This window comes from Heptranchias perlo, unplaced genomic scaffold (genome assembly GCF_035084215.1).
Source record: "Heptranchias perlo isolate sHepPer1 unplaced genomic scaffold, sHepPer1.hap1 HAP1_SCAFFOLD_43, whole genome shotgun sequence".
Taxonomy (NCBI): domain Eukaryota; kingdom Metazoa; phylum Chordata; class Chondrichthyes; order Hexanchiformes; family Hexanchidae; genus Heptranchias; species Heptranchias perlo.
Genome location: NW_027139442.1, coordinates 8,025,542 through 8,042,868, shown reverse-complemented (window position 1 = coordinate 8,042,868; position 17,327 = coordinate 8,025,542). Strand labels below are relative to the sequence as shown.

Here is a 17,327-nt window from a genome sequence, read left to right as displayed (position 1 = left end):
CAGAGCTCATGACCCGATTTGACCTCCAGCAGAAAAGCTCTGTGCTTCCCTCACACGCCCACATTCTTTCCTCAGCCCATCGTCATTGAAACCGTCATCCTTGCCTCTGTCCCTTCCAGACTCCATTCCTCCAGTTCAGACCAGGCCGGCTATACATCCTCCACCTTCTGACCAGCACCACGTCCTGCTCAGCCTCATTGACCCTCACTGGCTCTCAGTTCCCCATCGACTTACACTTAAAATTCTCATTCTTGGTTTTAAATCACTCCATGGCCCACCCCTCCTCATGGCCCCCTCACCTCCACAGATAAAGTGATGGAATCGTACAGCATAGAAGGAGGCCACCCGGCCCATCGTGCCTATGCCGGCTGTTGAAAGAACGATCAAATTAATCGCACTCCCCTGCGCTCGCCCCATAGCCCTGAAAATTTCCAAACACAACAAACCAACCAGTGACTTCCTCATTCATCAGACGCTGGTCTCTTTTGGTGGGACTACCCTCGCTTGGTTCCACAAACCTTTCTGATCATAGAATGGAGAAGGTTGTCTTCCCACCCCCATCACCGTTATATCTGATGTCTCTAAAGGGTCAATCCTTGGCTCGCTCCTCTTCCTCATCTACACGCTGCCCTTTGGTCACGTCGTCCACAGACATGGACCAGCTTGGTCCGCTGACAAAACCACCGCCTCTCTTGACCCTTCCAATGTCTTTGCGTTTTCAGACCAACATTCGGTTTTAGATGAGCCACAATTTGCTTCAGTTACAATTCGGAACGTCATGATCTTTGATTCCACAATATCCACATCCTTGCCTCTGATTCTATCCCCATCCCTGAGCTTTTGTCTGAGCCCGAACTTGACTGTTCGTAACTTCGACTTTCAATTCAACCCCTCTTCTCTCCATTGCTGATTCGTTGAGAATATTCAAGGCTGATGTAGATAGATGTTTGGAATCTCAGGGAATCAAGGGAAATGGGGATCGGGCAGGAAAACGGAGTTGAGGTCGAAGATCAACCATGACCTGATTGAATGGCAGAGCAGGCTCGAGGGGCCGTATGGCCTACTATTACTATGGCTCCTATTTCTTATGTTCTTCTTATGCTCACTGGGAAGGACAGACAATATAGAGATGGGCACGAAATACAAAGTGAAACGCAGATAAGAAATTATAGAATGCTAGAATTTTACAGCACAGGAGGAGGCTATTCAGCCCGTCGGGCCTGTACCGGCTCCTCGGAGGAGCTATCCCATTTAATCCTACACCCCAGCTTTGTCTCAATAACCCTGCAAATTAATCCTCATCAAGAACATGTCCAATCGCCTTTTGAATGTTCCTATCGAAGCTGCTTTCACTACTCTTTCAGGTAATGCATTATAGATCTTAACAACCCTCTGTGTGAAAACATTTCTCCTAATTTCAGTTTTCGTTCTTTTGCCAATTATTTTACATCTATTATCTCTGGTTACCCACCCACCTGCGAGAGGAAACAATGTCTCACCATTTGCTCCATGAAAACCCTTCATTATTGTGAACACCTCTATTAACTTTCTCTGTTCCAAGAAGAACAATCCCAGCTTCTCCAATCTCTCCACATAAATGAAGTTCCTCACCCTTGGTATCAACCTGGCAAATCTACTCTGTGCCCTCTCCAAGATCTTGAAATCTTTCCGAAAGTTTAGGGCCCAGAATTGTACACAGAAATCCAGAAGAGGCCGAACCAGTGATCTGTAAAGTTTTAGCATGACTTCCTTGTCTGTGTATTCAATGCCCCAATTTATAAAGCCAAGTAGCCCATACGCATTCATAACCCCCTTATCAACTTGCCCTGCAACTTTCAAAGATTTGTGAATAGGAACCCCGGCCCCGGGCCCTCTGCTGTACCTCCACACACAAATTAGTGCCATTCAGATTGCACTGCCTTTCCGTGTTGTTCAGCTTAAAGAGCATCAATTCACACTTATCTGCATTAAATTGCACTTGCCAGATCAGAAATCACAAGTAAAACAAATGCACAGATCTCAACGTTATGTTTAAAAACTGGTGTTTTAGATCAAAACATTTTTATAAGTTTTCTTAAAACTACATCCCACATCTGCCAATCTCCATGCCAGACCCAACCGATCTGCCGATGTGAGTTTGCACCAGTCCTTTTCTCTGTTTCTGTTTCAGTCTCTTGGTCTCTCTGTCTCTCTCTCTCTCACTCTCTCTCCCTCTGTCTCATTCAGTCCTGCTCTATTTCTCATGGTTTCCCTCTCTCTGTTTCTCTCTCCATCTAGCTTCCTTTCTCTTGCCCTCTTTTCCCCAACTCTTAGCCTCCCTGATTGCTGTTCTCCCTCTCTCTCTCTCTCACCCTCTGTCATTGTTTGTCTCGCTCTGCTTCTTGCTCTGTGCCCCTTTCATGCTGTCTCACTTTCCTTCAAACTATGTCTCATTGTCTCCCTCTTTCACTATTTCCCTTTCCCCATCTCTCTCTCCCTTACTCACACTGTCTAACTTTCTGTCTCCTTCTCTTTATTTTCGGTCTCAATTTCTCTCTGTCTTTTGCACTTTCTCCCATTCTCTGTCTGTCTGTCTCTCTATGCCTTATTCTCTCCGTCTCTCTATCTCATTCTATCTATGTACGGTACATGTACAGAAGCTGACTCGGGGACACACAAGGACCGTACGGTATCAGACAGGCTTCAATCGTTCACTTTTAACTGCAGTGGACTGGGCATGCACATGAGCGGACACTGAGAAACACGTGGACCGTACATTACAGAGAAGGAGGTACAGACTGAGAGATATTTTGTTCCAATGTAAATGAAGTGACTTCGATTCAGGAGTAGACCTCAATTATGTGTTTGTTCAGGGCAAAAATTTTGAGTTAACACAGCACTGGGAAATTTATTGCAATGTTTCACTCCTAACTGGGAGAAACACACATTGTGCAGAATACCACGAAAAGCAAAGTGAAACACAGGTAGAGGATCACAGAATGATAGAATCTAACCACACAGAAAGAGGCCATGCAGCTCATCGTGCCTGTGTGAGCTCTTGGAAAGAGATATCCCACTTAGTCCAAAGCCCAGCTTTTTCCGTATCAGCCTGCAAATCAGTCCTCTTTAGTGCAATTGGCTTTTTAAAGTTCCTATGCAATCTGCTTCCACCACGCTTTCAAGAAGTACATTCCAGATCATAACAACCCTCCAAGTGAAAATATTTATCATCTTTTACGCTCCAGTTCTTTTACAAATTATTTTAAATTCATGACCTCTGATTATCGACCCATTTGCCAGAGGAAACACTTTCTCCCTATTTGCTCTATTAAAACCCATCATTATTTTGAACACCTCTAATAGGACTTCCATTAACCTTCTCCAAGGACAACAATCCCAGCTCTCTAATCTCTCCACGTAAATGAAACACCGCATCCCTGGTATGAACCTGGTAATCGTCCTCTGAACCCTCTCCAAGGCCTTGGATTCCTTCCTAAAGTGTTGCATTGTGCACAATACTCCAGCTGAGGCCTAACCAGTAATTTGTAATGTTTAAGCATGACTTCCTTGTTTATGTATTCAACGCCCCTATTTATAAAGGCAAGTTTACCATATGCTTTCTTAATCCACTTATCAACTTGCTCTGCCACCTTCAAGATTTGTGAATATGCACCCCGAGTTCCCTCTGCTCTTCCACCCCCTCAAAATAATTTTTAAATGCTGCTATTTCATTTTAAAATATTGAACGAAGTTTTAAAAAAATTACATCCTGCAAACTTCAATCTGAATGCCAGACACGACAAATCTACCGAACTGAGTTTGTACTCGAGCATTTCTCTGTTTCTGTTTCAGTCTCTCTCTCTCTATCTCTGTCTCTTTTTCTCCCTCCCTCTCTCTTACATTAAAACATGAGAACATAAGAACACTAGAAATAGGTGCAGGAGTAGGCCATCGGCCCTTCGAGCCTGCTCTGCCATTTAGTAAGATCAAGGCTGATCTTCGGCCTCAACTCCACTTTCCTGCCCGATCCCCATATCCCTTGATTGGTTTTGTGTCCAAAAACCCATCGATCTCAGTCTTGAATATACTCAGCGTCAGAGCATCCACAGTCCACTGGGGTAGAGAATTCCAAAGATTCACAACCCTCTGAACAAAGGAATTTTTCCTTATCTCGGCCTTAAATAGCCGATCCGTAAGCTTGACACTATGATCCTTATTTCTAGACTCTGCAGACAGGAGAACCAAACACTCAAAACTTACCTTGCCATGCCCTCTAAGAAATGTATACGCTTCAAGGAGAATACATCTCATTCTTCTAAACTCCAGAGAATATAAACCGATTCTACTCAAACTCTCCTCATAGTACAACCCTCTCATCCCAGGAATCCATCTAGTGAACCTTCGTTGTACCCCCTCGAAGGCAACATTATCCTTCCTTAGGTAAGGAGTCCAAAACTGTACACAATACTCCAGTCGAGATCTCACCATATCCCTGTATAGTTGCAGCAATCCTTCCTTTCTCTTGTACTCCAACCACCTTGCAATAAAGGTTAACATATCATTTGCTTTCATAATTACTTGCTGTACCTGCATGTTAACATTCTGTGATTCGTGTACAGGGGCTCCTAAATCCCACAGAATACCAACATTTTGTAGTCTCTCAATTTCTAAAAATATTCAGCTTTTCTATTCTTCTTAGAAATTGGATAATTTCACATTTTCCCACATTATGCTCCTACTGCCAACGTCTCGCCCACTCACTTAATCTGCCGATATCCCTTTGCAGCCTCTTTGCGTCTTTCTCACAGCTTACTTTCCCACCAAACTTTGCATCGTCAGCAAACTTGGATACATTCCACTCGGTCCCCTCATTTAACTCTTTGATTTATATTGTAAACAGCTGAGGCCCAAGCAGTGATTATTGCGGCACCCCACTGATTACAACCTGACAACCCGAATGTGAACCGTTTATTCCTGCACTCTGTTTTCTGTCCGTGAACCAATTCCCAATCAATACTAATGTATTACCCCCAATCGAATGAGCCCTAATGTTGTGTAACAACCTCCAGTGTGGTACCTTCTCGAATGCCATTAGAAAAAACAAATATACATCCACTGTTTCCCCCCATCTACCGTGCTCGTTACATCCTCAAAAAACTCAACTCATCAATCAAACACGATTTATCTTTCATAAAACCGTGTTGAATCTGTCAAATCATAATATGATTTTCTAAATGGCCTCTTATTGCTTCCTTAATAATAGATGACAACATTTCCCCCACGACTGATGTCAGGCTAACTGGCCTCGAGTTCCCTCCTATCTCTCTTCTGCCTTTCTTGAATAACGAGGTTGCATTTGCTGTCTTCCAATCGACGGTGACTGTTCTGTCGGCTGCGAAATTTTGGCAGTTCACACCAATGCTTCCATCATCGCTGCAGCCACGTCGTTAAGAACCCGAGGTTGTCGGCCATCAGGTTCAAGGGATTTGTCAGCATTTAGTCCCATTAGTTGCTCCATTACCTTTTCTGTACTAATCTTAATTACTATAAGTTCCTCCCTCTCATTGGACCCTTGGATCACCATTATTTCTGGTATGTTTTTGTGTCTTCTACGAGAAGACAGATATAATACATATATTTTTTATTCGTTCTTGGGATGTGGGTGTCGCTGGCAAGGCCAGCATTTATTGCCCATCCCTAATTGCCCTTGAGAATGTGGTGGTGAGCCGCCTCTTGAACCGCTTCAGTCCGTGTGGTGAAGTTTCTCCCACAGTGCTGTTCGGAAGGGAGTTCCAGTGTTTTGACCCAGCGACGATGAAGGGACGGCGATCTATTTCCATGTCGGGATGGTGTGTGACTTGGATGGGAACGTGCAGGTGGTGTTGTTCCGATGTGCCTGCTGCCCTTGTCCTTCCAGATGGTAGAGTTCGCGGGTTTGGGAGGTGCTGTCGAAGAAGCATTGGCGAGTTGCTGCAGTGCATCCTGTGGATAGTACACACTGCAGCCACAGTGCGCCGGTGGTGAAGGGAGTGAATGTTTCGGATGGTGGATGGGGTGCCAATCAAGCGGGCTGCTTTGTCCGTTTGTGTCAAGCTTCTTGAGTGTTGTTGGAGCTGCACTCATCCAGGCAAGTGGAGAGTATTCCATCACACTCCTGACTTGTGCCTTGTAGATGGTGATTGTAAACAATTTTACAACACCAAGTTATAGTCCAGCAATTTTATTTTAAATTCACAAGCTTTCGGAGATTTTCTCCTTCCTCAGGCAAATGTTTCAAGAGCTCCTTGAAGCCTACGCATTTATACATATAGAACTATACATGGTGTTTACAGACTGCCCCTGCAACTGCCCGTTGCCAAGGCAATCACCGTGTTCAGACAGAGAGGTGTCACCTGCAGAATCCCCGAATACACATTCAACAAAAAAACAAACAGGGAAAAAAAACAGAGAAAAAAAAACACAGAGAGAGGCAGAAACATCCGGAAGGCAGAGAGAGCCAGCAAATGACCCATTATATTAAAAACAGATAACATTCTTTCGATGGTGGGGTAACGTGTAGCGTGACATGAACCCAAGATCCCGGTTGAGGCCGTCCTCATGGGTGCGGAACTTGGCTATCAATTTCTGCTCGACGATTTTGCGTTGTCGTGTGTCTCGATGGCCGCCTTGGAGTACGCTTACCCGAAGGTCGGTGGATGAATGTCCATGACTGCTGAAGTGTTCCCCGACTGGGAGGGAACCCTCCTGTTTGGCGATTGTTGCGCGGTGTCCGTTCATCCGTTGTCGCAGCGTCTGCATGGTCTCGCCAATGTACCATGCTCTGGGGCATCATGTAGATGGTGGAAAGCCACCATCTGTGAACCATTTGTTTAACGTCTCTGCCATTTCCTTATCCACCATTATACATTCTCCTGCCTCTGCCTCCAACGGAGCAACGTTTACTTTCGCCATTCTCTGCCTTTTTACTTCATTATAAAAGTCTAACAATCTGTTTTCATTCATGTTAGTTTATTCTCATATTCAATTTTCTCCCTCTTTATCAATTTCTTCCTTTGCTGATTTCTAAAACCCGCCCAATCTTCAGGCTTACTATTATATATGCCACGCTTGGATCATATTTCCCGTTGTGCTTTTGTTCCTCAAGTGAATGTATATTCGTTGTGAATTATGAATTTGTTCTTTAAATGTTCACCATTGCTTATCTACCATCTTATCTTTAACATAATTTTCCCAATCTATGGTAGCCAACTCACCCCTCATATCTACATAATTGGCCTTGTTCAAAGTTAAGACCCGAGTTTCGGACTTAACTACTTCACTCTCAGAATCAATATGAAATTCTTTAATATTATGATCACTCTTCCCAAGAGGATCCTTTACTATAAGATTACTAATTATACCTGTCTCATTACACAATACTATATTTAAAGTAACCTGTTCTCTAGTTATTATTCTGGAAAACTACCTGGAATGTATTCCATGAACTCGTACTCCAAACTATGTTTGCCAATTTGCTTTTTCCCTTCTATACGATGTTTAAAGCCTACCACGATTATTGCATTAATCTTGTTACATGCGCCTCTAATTTCCTGATGGATACCCTTTCCAAATTTAGAACTGTTCGGGGGCCTATAATGTGCTCCCACATTATTTTCTGTCCCTTGTTACGTCTTAACTCCACCATATTGATTCCACTTCCTGGTTTTCTGAGCTCACTACTGCCTTTATCTCATCCTTTATTATCAGGGCTAACCCGGCACCACCCTTATCCCTCCTTTTCCATTTTGCTTATCTTCCCTAACAGTCAAGTGCCCTGGAATATTTAGCTCCCAACATTGGCCATACTGCAACCACGTCTCAGTGATGGCTAAAAGGTCCAACCCATTTATCTCTATTTGCACCATTCATTCATCTATCTTGTTGCGAATGCTTCGTGCATTCAGATATAGCGCCTTCAATTTTAACTTTTTACTATTTTTCCTTGATGGTACCTTTGTCAATAATGCCCTGTTATCATTGTTAAACTCTCTGTGTCATTCTGACACATGCTGCTTGTTTTACTCAAATCGCTACACTGCTCTGCAGCATTAACTTCTGTCTTTACATTAATAGATGTACCCATCCCTGAACCAATCTCCTTTTATTAGTTTAAAGCCCTATCTACAACTCTTGTTATTCGATTCACCAGTACTGAGTGAATCATTCCCATTTACTTTCTGTGTATTGTGCATGTGCAGATGCTGATCATGAGGTACATGCATGCCGTACTCTCATTAACTTTCTGTTTACTGTATATGTACAGCCGCTAACACTGAGGCACACACGGGCTATACACTATCAGATTGGAGTTAACTGCTCCTGTTTACCGCTGTATACTGTACATGCGCAGGAGCTCACACTGAGACATATTCGGGCCCTACATGATCAGACAAGAGTGAATCGTTCCATTTTAGGACATTGTACATGTATAATAGCAGAAACTGGAACACACAGGAGCAGTACGGTGCTAGACAGGAATGAATCGTTACATTTAATCCACTGTGCCTTGTACATGTTCAGAAGCTGACCCGGAGTCACACAAGGGCCGTACAGTATCAGACGGGAGTGAATTGTTCCCTTTTACTGCTATACACTGTACATGTACAGAAGCTGACCCTGAGACACACATGGGCCATACAGTATCAGACGGGAGTGAATCCTTCCCTTTTACATACACGGACACGCGTCTCCTGATTGGAAAGTGTTTATGTGTGCAGAAGTAGTGTGTCCCATGTCCACACTTTGCTCCTTCCAGCCCCTGTGTGTGGGTGTTGGGGGTGAGCTGTGTCTGGAATCGATCTCTTTCACTGGGGTCTGTTCTTTGCCCCCGAGCCCTGTAAAAGGGGCTTGTGTGAGTTGATTTCGGGGCAGTGGGGAAGGTGTTTATAATTATTGCAAACAGCAGTAATAATCCCCACTGGGGAGTGGAAAGGTTTCAAATCAGCAAAGAAAAACAATGTGTGGGATGTGAGAGGTGCAAACTTTCAGTTCTGGTATCATCCTTGTAAATCTTTCTTGAAATTTCTCCGGAGCTTCTATATCCTTATTGTAACATGGAGCCCAGCACTGTTCACAGTACTCCAAGTATGGTCCAACCAAAGTTATGTACAAGTTTAACACAATTTCCCTGCTTTTCAATTCTATTCACCTATAAATGAACCCCAGAGCTTTTTTTGCTTTTGTATGACCTTAATAGCTTGCGTTGCCACTTTTAATGATTTGTGCATTTGTACCCCTGGATCCTTGTGCTCCTTTTCCTCATTTAGACTCTTAGTGTCCAAGGAGTATGTGGCCTTCTTATTCCTTCAAACAAAATGTACCACCTCGCTCTTATCCATATTGAAATTCATTTTAAATTTACGCACCCATTTTGCATTTTTATAAACATCTTCCTGTATTTTGTCGCAGATCTCCTCAGTATTATCTACGCCCCCGATTTGGTGTCATCCCCAAATTTTGAAATTGTACTTCCGATTCGGGAGTACAAATGGTGTCTGTCTTGTCAGAAGCAAACTTTGTGCGGTTTTAGGAGTTAAACCCTTAAATGCCATTGAAAGCAATACAAAACTATATATTAAAGTAGATGGCGGAGAGGGCAGGAATGCTGTGGACCCAATCCCTCATCTCCACCCGGCTCAGTAATGCCAGAAAATCATTATCAGCTCCGCCATAAATTTTCTTGCAAGTGCATCTTTTCAAAAATAATAAAACGTGTATCAATCTATTTGTCGCTTATGTATGGCGAGAACGTGACCTTCAGGTGAACTTGTGGAGTTATTGAGATGTTGTAACCGAGGCTCAGGCTTCATAAAGTGACCTTTACAACTGGTAATCTAAATATCCATTTCATCAAATCTAAAAGGTTTGTGTCACTCTGTGCCCAGTTAACATTTGTCCTGATTTTGACTTGGGGCCAATGAAAGAAAGAAAGGCTTGCATTTATACATCGCCTTTCACGACCTCAGGACATCCCAAAGCGTTTTACAGCCACTGAGGTTCTTTTGAAGTGTGGTCACTGTTGAAATGTGGGAAAGGCAGCAGCCAAATTGCTTGCAGCAAAATCCGACAAACAGCAATGTGGTAATGACCACATAATCTGAGTAGAAAATGAGTAAATGTTGGTTGAGGGATACTTTTGGCCAGGAAAGCGCGGAGAACTGCCCTGTTCTTCTTCGAATTACTGCCATGAGATCTTTTATGTCCAACTGAGAGTGCAGACGGGGCATCGGTTTAACGTCCCATCTGAAGGTCGGTGCCACAGACAATACAGCAGTCCCTCAGTACTGTACTGAGATACAGAGAGAGAGAGAGAGAGAGAGAGAAACAGAGACACAGGCAGAGGGACAGAGAGACATATCATATTCGCTCATTCACCAAGACCGCCTAATTCTACCTTCGTAACGTCGCCCGTTTCTGCTCCTGCCTCAGCTCATCTGCTGCTGAATTCCTCCTCCATGCCTTTGTTGCCTCCAGACTCCACTATTCCAATGCTCTCCTGGCAGCCTCCCATCTTTCGCCCTCTGTAAACTACAGCTCATTCTGCCCGTATTCAAACTTACACCAAGTCCCGTTCACCAAGCACCCGGTCAAATTGACTTTTTTTCTCCACTATTTTAATCATTAATAAACTAAAGTGTTCAAAGTAATTTCTTTTAAAAAAACATTTTAAAAACATTTCCTATGATTTTTCTCCCGGAAGTTCGCTCGCAGCAGTGTTCAGGAGATTAATCTTTCATTCCGGAGACCTGGAGGGCTGGGGACCCAAGAATTAAATGAAAGAGATGGACAGAAAAAGAAACTGAGCAAGACAGAGAGACAGAGCTGGAGAGACAAATAGGCAATGAAACAGCGACAGAGAGAGGCAGAGAGAGAGAGAGAGGTATTTATCGAAAGACCGAGAGAGAGAGAGAGAGAGGGAGAGAGACAGTGAGATAGAGGAAGAGTAAGAGATAGAGAGACAGAGAGAAGCAGAGACAAAGAGAGAGACGGGGAGAAGCAGAGTCAGAGAGAGAGAGAGCGAGGCAGAGAGAGAGAGACAAAAATAGATAGAGAGGCAGAAAGAGGGACAGGAAGAGACAAAGAGAGAGAAAGAGACGGAGAGACACATCATATCAGCTCCTTCAGCGGCCTACTTCCACCTCCATTACATTGAATCCACAGAGGAAGGCTCACTTTTAAAAATGGGACAAAGTGTGTAGGGTTTGTAGACCTTGTCAGAAGATGTACTTTAAAATTTAGTGAGATTGTTGATCCAGTGAAGTTCTGCACCTGTGAGCTGACAGTTAGTTAATTAGATATTGGACGTTTCATTGCAACATTCTGGTACAGAATGCACTGAGTGCAACCATGTTTTCATATACAGAACACCACGACTTTTGCTGTTAGTTTTCAGTTTTGGTACAATACTGAAGAAGTTGTCTCCACTGTAATGTATCAAGAGACAGGCTGCAACCTTTGATTTTACCCTGTCTGTTGAACTTCCCTCAATAAAGGATAGACCAGGGCCTTTACTCTGTAAACCATCAGTGAATCAGCACAGATTTGGGATCAGTGCCTTTACCCAGTAAAAGATCAGAGATTCAGCACAGACCAAGGATCCGGGCCTTTACTCAGTAAACTACCAGAGAATCAACACAGAACAAAGATCAGGGCCTTTACACAGTAAACCATCAGTGAATCAGCACAGACCAGGGATCAGGGCCTTAACCCAGTAAACTTTCAGGGAATCAGCAGAGTGCCGGGATCAGGGCCTTCACCCAGTAATCCCTCAGAGCATCAGCACAAACCAGGGATCAGCCCCTTTCAAATTTCCGATGAAATTCATTTGCATCATCATAAACATAAAATCTTCAATAAAACAGTGTAATCGGCCAGCGTAATAGAACGTTATCACTTTTATTTATTTTTTCTTTCCATTAAAATTATTGCTTGATGTATTTAGGAGTGGTAACCCGGTGCAGTTTTATTCATACAGTTAAAAATTGGGAGTATCACCAAAAATAAGCATTTTTAATAATAATTCCCTGTCCTCCACCTGTGAGTAACCTAGTTTATAATTACAGAAAGGGACTTTAAACAACTATATTGAACCATTTGCTTGGTTCATTGATGCACACTGCTCAATTTCTTAGTAAGTTAATATTTTTTGATGTGAAGAACATATTAAACCATGCCCACTTTTTCCTGAGTGCCTAAGAAAACGAGTACAATTAGAAGAGCTTCCCGAACCAGGGCAATCGGTGGAATCTCGCAACGTCGACCTGGGGACCTGGTCAGTTCTGTGGGCGAGACCAGATCCGGGACAACTGAATCTTCAACCAGCGTAAAAAAATGGCTGAAAATACAAAAGTAAGTGGTTTGGGTGCAACTCACTGTTTAAAATTTCCCCGTTCTTTTGCCCTGATTCGGACGATTCCTCCTGGATTGAACTGATACTATTGGTGTAAACAAATGTAAACACGACCTCTATACTTTACATTCTCCTTTAAAATCTACCTCTCTCCCACATTATCTCACTCCCTGTCTGTCTCTGTTTCATTCTCTCTATGCGCGATTCTTTCTGTTTCATTCTCTCTGTCTCATTCTCCTTCTCGATTTCATTCTCTCTGCCTGATTTTCATTTTGGCTCTGTTTCTCTCTGTCTCTCTGTTTCATTCTCACTCTCTCTCTCTCTCTCTCTCTAACACCCTCCCTCACTTTCTCTCATTCTCCCTTTATCAGCCTTTCATTCTCTCTCTATTACCTTCTCTCACTCTGTACAATTTTCTCTCTCACTATATCACCCTCTCTCATTCTTTCTCTCTGTCACCCTCTCTCACTCTCTCTCATTCCCTCTCTGTCATCCTCTCTCGCTCTCTCTCTGTTTCTCTCTCTATTACCCTCTCTTACTCTATTTCATTTGTTTCTCTCCCTCTATCACCCGCCCTCACTCTCTTCCATTCTTACTCTCATTCACTCTCTATCACCCGTTCTCACTCGCTCCCATTCTCTCTCTCCAGCAGCATCTCCCCCTCTCTTTCTCGATCACCCTGTCTCAATCTCCCCTTCTATCCACTTCTGACAAGATATCTTGAAGCAAAATTGCGAAGCTCTGTAGCGAACTTATTTCAATCTGATATTTCGATCCCCATATTCATTTGTGGCACAGTTCAGCTCAATTCAACATCAATGTGTGTACAAGGGTCAAGCGTCTCCTGACTGTGCAGTCTGTGTGCGTGTGTGTGTGTCCGAGTGTCACTGGTCCATTAACGTAACGAAAGAGACCCCTCGCAGCCTGTCTCCCCGTTCCTTTATGCCTCGTGTGCCTCACTGTCACCGATCCCATAAGGTAATGTAGGGGTCCCCTCACAGTCTCGTCTCCCCCTCCCCCTGTGCCCCATGTGTCTCAGGCTCTCCAGGTCCAATAATGAAAACCCGTCAGCTGTCTGTCTGTCTGTCTGTCTCCTTCATTCTGTTTCTCCATTTATGTAGAGTGCACCCATTCTGATCAGGCCCACGGCAGCGACTGTGATTGGCAGGTTTGCCCATTTTGCTGTCGGTGCAGGGCGGCCATTTAGTTGATACCCAGCTGAGCTATTCAGTGCCGTCTTTTTAAGCAACAATTCATGTGTCGTCTACAGAACAAGCCCTGCCTCAATAGGTCAGATTATTCATAAAATATAACATCAGAATCAGGTTTAAGATCATTTCCGGGCTCAGTGCTGCTAACATAATATGCAATTTCCGCCCAGTAGAAAGTGTAGGGGATAGAATATGAAATGGGATTTAGTTCTAGTGCTTGAAACCCTTCAGCTCTTTCTATAATTTAACTGATTTAACAATTAGAATCAATGGGTATTTCACCGCGTTCTTCAACTCCTCTCTGAATTTAGTCTGTGTCGGGATATAAACACACGTGTTTGTGCAGGAACTGAGAAGTTGGAGCATAATTGATGACGATTCTGTGATATAATCAGGGCCAGTGATGGATTCAGAATGATTATTTGTAATTCGCTGATAGATGGAAAATACAACCTGTGTCACCCATAACAATATAAAACTGCCCAATATAATGAAGAGTAAAATAATGGAATTTTTTTGGTTCTCCATCTCTGGATCCTTGTGACTCTCTCTATTGCTACGGCCCCGGAGCCCACTGCGGACTCGACTGGACACTGAAATACGTCCGACCGTCAGAACATTGAGCAGCAAAATCAGACAGAACGGGACACATGGAGTTAAAATGCGGTGAAACATGTCATATGGGGCACGTTGTGTGTGGGGGAGTAGTCCTGAAGCTCGGTTTAAGCACACATCAAGGAAACATCGTCAATTCTATATATATATATAAAGTACTAGGGGAGAGTCTCTAAACAGCTCAGCACACTCACAGTTTACAGAACCGCAGCCGCCGTTTTCTCGGTACAATGTTTTGTTTTTATCTTCTCACAACAAACGGCCACAAATCGATTAAACATGAAAGCGACTGTGAGCCAGACAGAATCCTCGGTGGTGACAAAAATCAGGAAGTTGACGAGACTTCACACGGAAGTATTTTTTTTATTCGTTCATGGGATATGGGCGCCGCTGGCGAGGCCGGCATTTATTGCCCATCCCTAATTGCCCTTGAGAAGGTGGTGGTGAGCCGCCTTCTTGAACCATTGCAGTCCGTGTGGTGCCGATTCTCCCACAGTGCTGTTATGAAGAGTTCCAGGATTTTGACCGAGTGACAATGAAGGAACGGCGATATATTTCCAAGTCGGTATGGTGTGTGACTTGGAGGGGAACGTGCAGGTGGTGTTGTTCCGATGTGCCTGCTGCTCTTGTCCTTCTAGGTGGTGGAGGTCGCGGGTTTGGGAGGTGCTGTCGAAGAAGCGTTGGCGAGTTGCTGCAGTGCATCCTGTGGATAGTACACACTGCAGCCACTGTGCGCCGGTGGTGAAGGGAGTGAATGTTTCGGGTGGTGGAAAGGGTGCCAATCAAGCGGGCTGCTTTGTCCTGGATGGTGTCGACCTTCTTGAGTGTTGTTGGAGCTGCACTCATCCAGGCAAGTGTAAAGTATTCCATCACACTCCTGACTTGTGCCTTGAAGATGGTGGAAAGGCTTTGGGGAGTCAGGAGGTGAGTCACTCGCCGCAGAATACCAGGCTTTGAATTCTACACTGGATTGAAGCTGTTTACAATGAATAGCCTGAGATAAGGAAATGGTTAAACAATGCCTGAGAAACGACAAAATGACAAAAAATTTAAAAGAACAGGAGATGGGAGAGTATAGAAAAAACCTGAGGCCCAGAGCAGAGCGGAAGGAAGGTGTCAGCACTGATTCTATTTCTGTATCCATTGTGTATTTGGAGCAGATTCTGTTGAACTCTATTTCTTGAAATGTCGTCGCCGGGCAGTGTGGGATGTGCCAGGGGTAGCTGGGGTTCTTGGGCCACAGGGGGAGGGTGGATAGGCTGTGAGGGGACGCGGGTGACATTATGTGATCAGTGACACTGAAACACACACACCTTGAACAGTCAGTGACACATATCCCGTGTATGTGCTGACCAATTTATGACATATTTTTTCTATCAAATCAAACATTTCTCGGTGCTGTACATGTACATGTGCAGGAGCTGACACTGAGACTTACATGGGCCCTATAGTACCAGATGGAAGCGAATCGTTCCCTTTTACCCGCTGTGTGCTGTACATGTACAGGAGCTGACACTGAGACACACAGGACCGGACAGTAGCAGACGTGAGTGAATCTTTCCCTTTTACCAACTGTGCACTGTACATGTATAGGAGCTATCACTGAGATACACAAAAGTGGTACAGTATGTACAAGAACTTCAGCAAAAGGAGCAGGAGTAGGCCACACGGTCCCTCGAGCCTGCTCCGCCATTCAAGAAGATCATGGCTGACCTTCGACTTCAAATCCACTTTCCCGCCCGATCCTCATGTCATAGGAACATAGGAACAGGAGTAGGCCATTCAGCCCCTCGTGCCTGCTCCGCCATTTGATAAGATCATGGCTGATCTGTGCTCTAGTTCCATATACCTGCCTTTGGCCCATATCCCTTAATACCTTTGGTTGCCAAAAAAACTATCTATCTCACATTTAAATTTAGCAATTGCGCTCGTATCAATTCCCGTTTGTGGAAGAGAGTTCCAAACTTCTACCACCCTTTGTGCTTAGAAATGTTTTCGAATCTCGCTCCTGAAAGGTCTGGCTCTAATTTTTAGACTGTGCCCCCTACTCCAAAAATCCCCAACCAGCGGAAATAGTTTCTCTCTATTCACCCGATCCGTTCCCCTTAATATCTTATAAACTTCGATCAGATCACCCCTTAGCCCTCTAAACTCCAGAGAATACAGCCCCAATTTGTGTAATCTCTCCTCGTAACTGAACCCTTGAAGTCCGGGTATCATTCTGGTAAAACTACGCTGCACTCCCTCCAAGGCCAATGTGTCGTTCCGAATGTGCGGTGCCCAGAACTGCTCACTAAGCAGTATCGCCCCTACCCCCAGTGAGCAGTATCACCCCAAAGTGAGCAGTATCAGCCCCACCCCAGTAAGCAGTGCAACACCTCCCCCAGTGAGCAATAGCAACAGCACCCCAGTTAACCCCTCCAGTGAGCAGTATCACCCCCATCCTAGTGGTCAGAATCATCCCCCTCAAATGTAAATTAGCACCCCCACCACAGTGGTCATTATCAACCCCAACACAGTGAACCATCTCACCCCCACCCCAGTGAGCAGTATAAAGCCCACTCCAGTGAAAAGTCTCACCCCCACCCCAGTGAGCAGTGTCACCCACCCCAGTGAGCAGTATGAAGCCCACCCCAGTGAGCAGTGTCACCCCCACCCCAGTGAGCAATATGAACCCCCCCCCTCCCCACGGTGAGCTGTATCATCCCCATCACAGTCAGCAGCATCACCTCCACCCCAATAAGCAGTGTCACCCCTACCCCAGCAAGCATTATCATCCCCCCACGGTAAGCAGTATCACCCCACCATTCTGCAGAGTCGACTCGCCCCCCCCCCCCCCGTGAGCAGTATCATCCCCCTACAGTGAGCAGCATCACCTCCAACTCAGTGAGCAATATCACTCCCCGCAGTGAGCAGTATCACCCCCATCCCAGTGAGCAATATCACTCCCCCCAGTGAGCAGTCTCACCCCCATCCCAGTGAACAGTATCACCCGTCAGTGAGCAGTATCACGTCCCCGCACTGAGCAGTATCACCCCCACCTCACTGAGCAGTATCACCCGCACCACAGTGAGCAGTATCACCACGCCAGTGAGCAGTATCACCCGCACCACAGTGGCCAGTATCACCCCCCC

General features: G+C 44.7%; 1 protein-coding gene across 1 annotated transcript in view; it reads left to right on the top strand.

Annotated features, from left to right (window-relative positions):
* Positions 1–17,327, top strand: part of LOC137312574 (zinc finger protein 271-like) — a 196,985-nt gene that overhangs the window by 53,789 nt on the left and 125,869 nt on the right. The window lies entirely within an intron of this gene.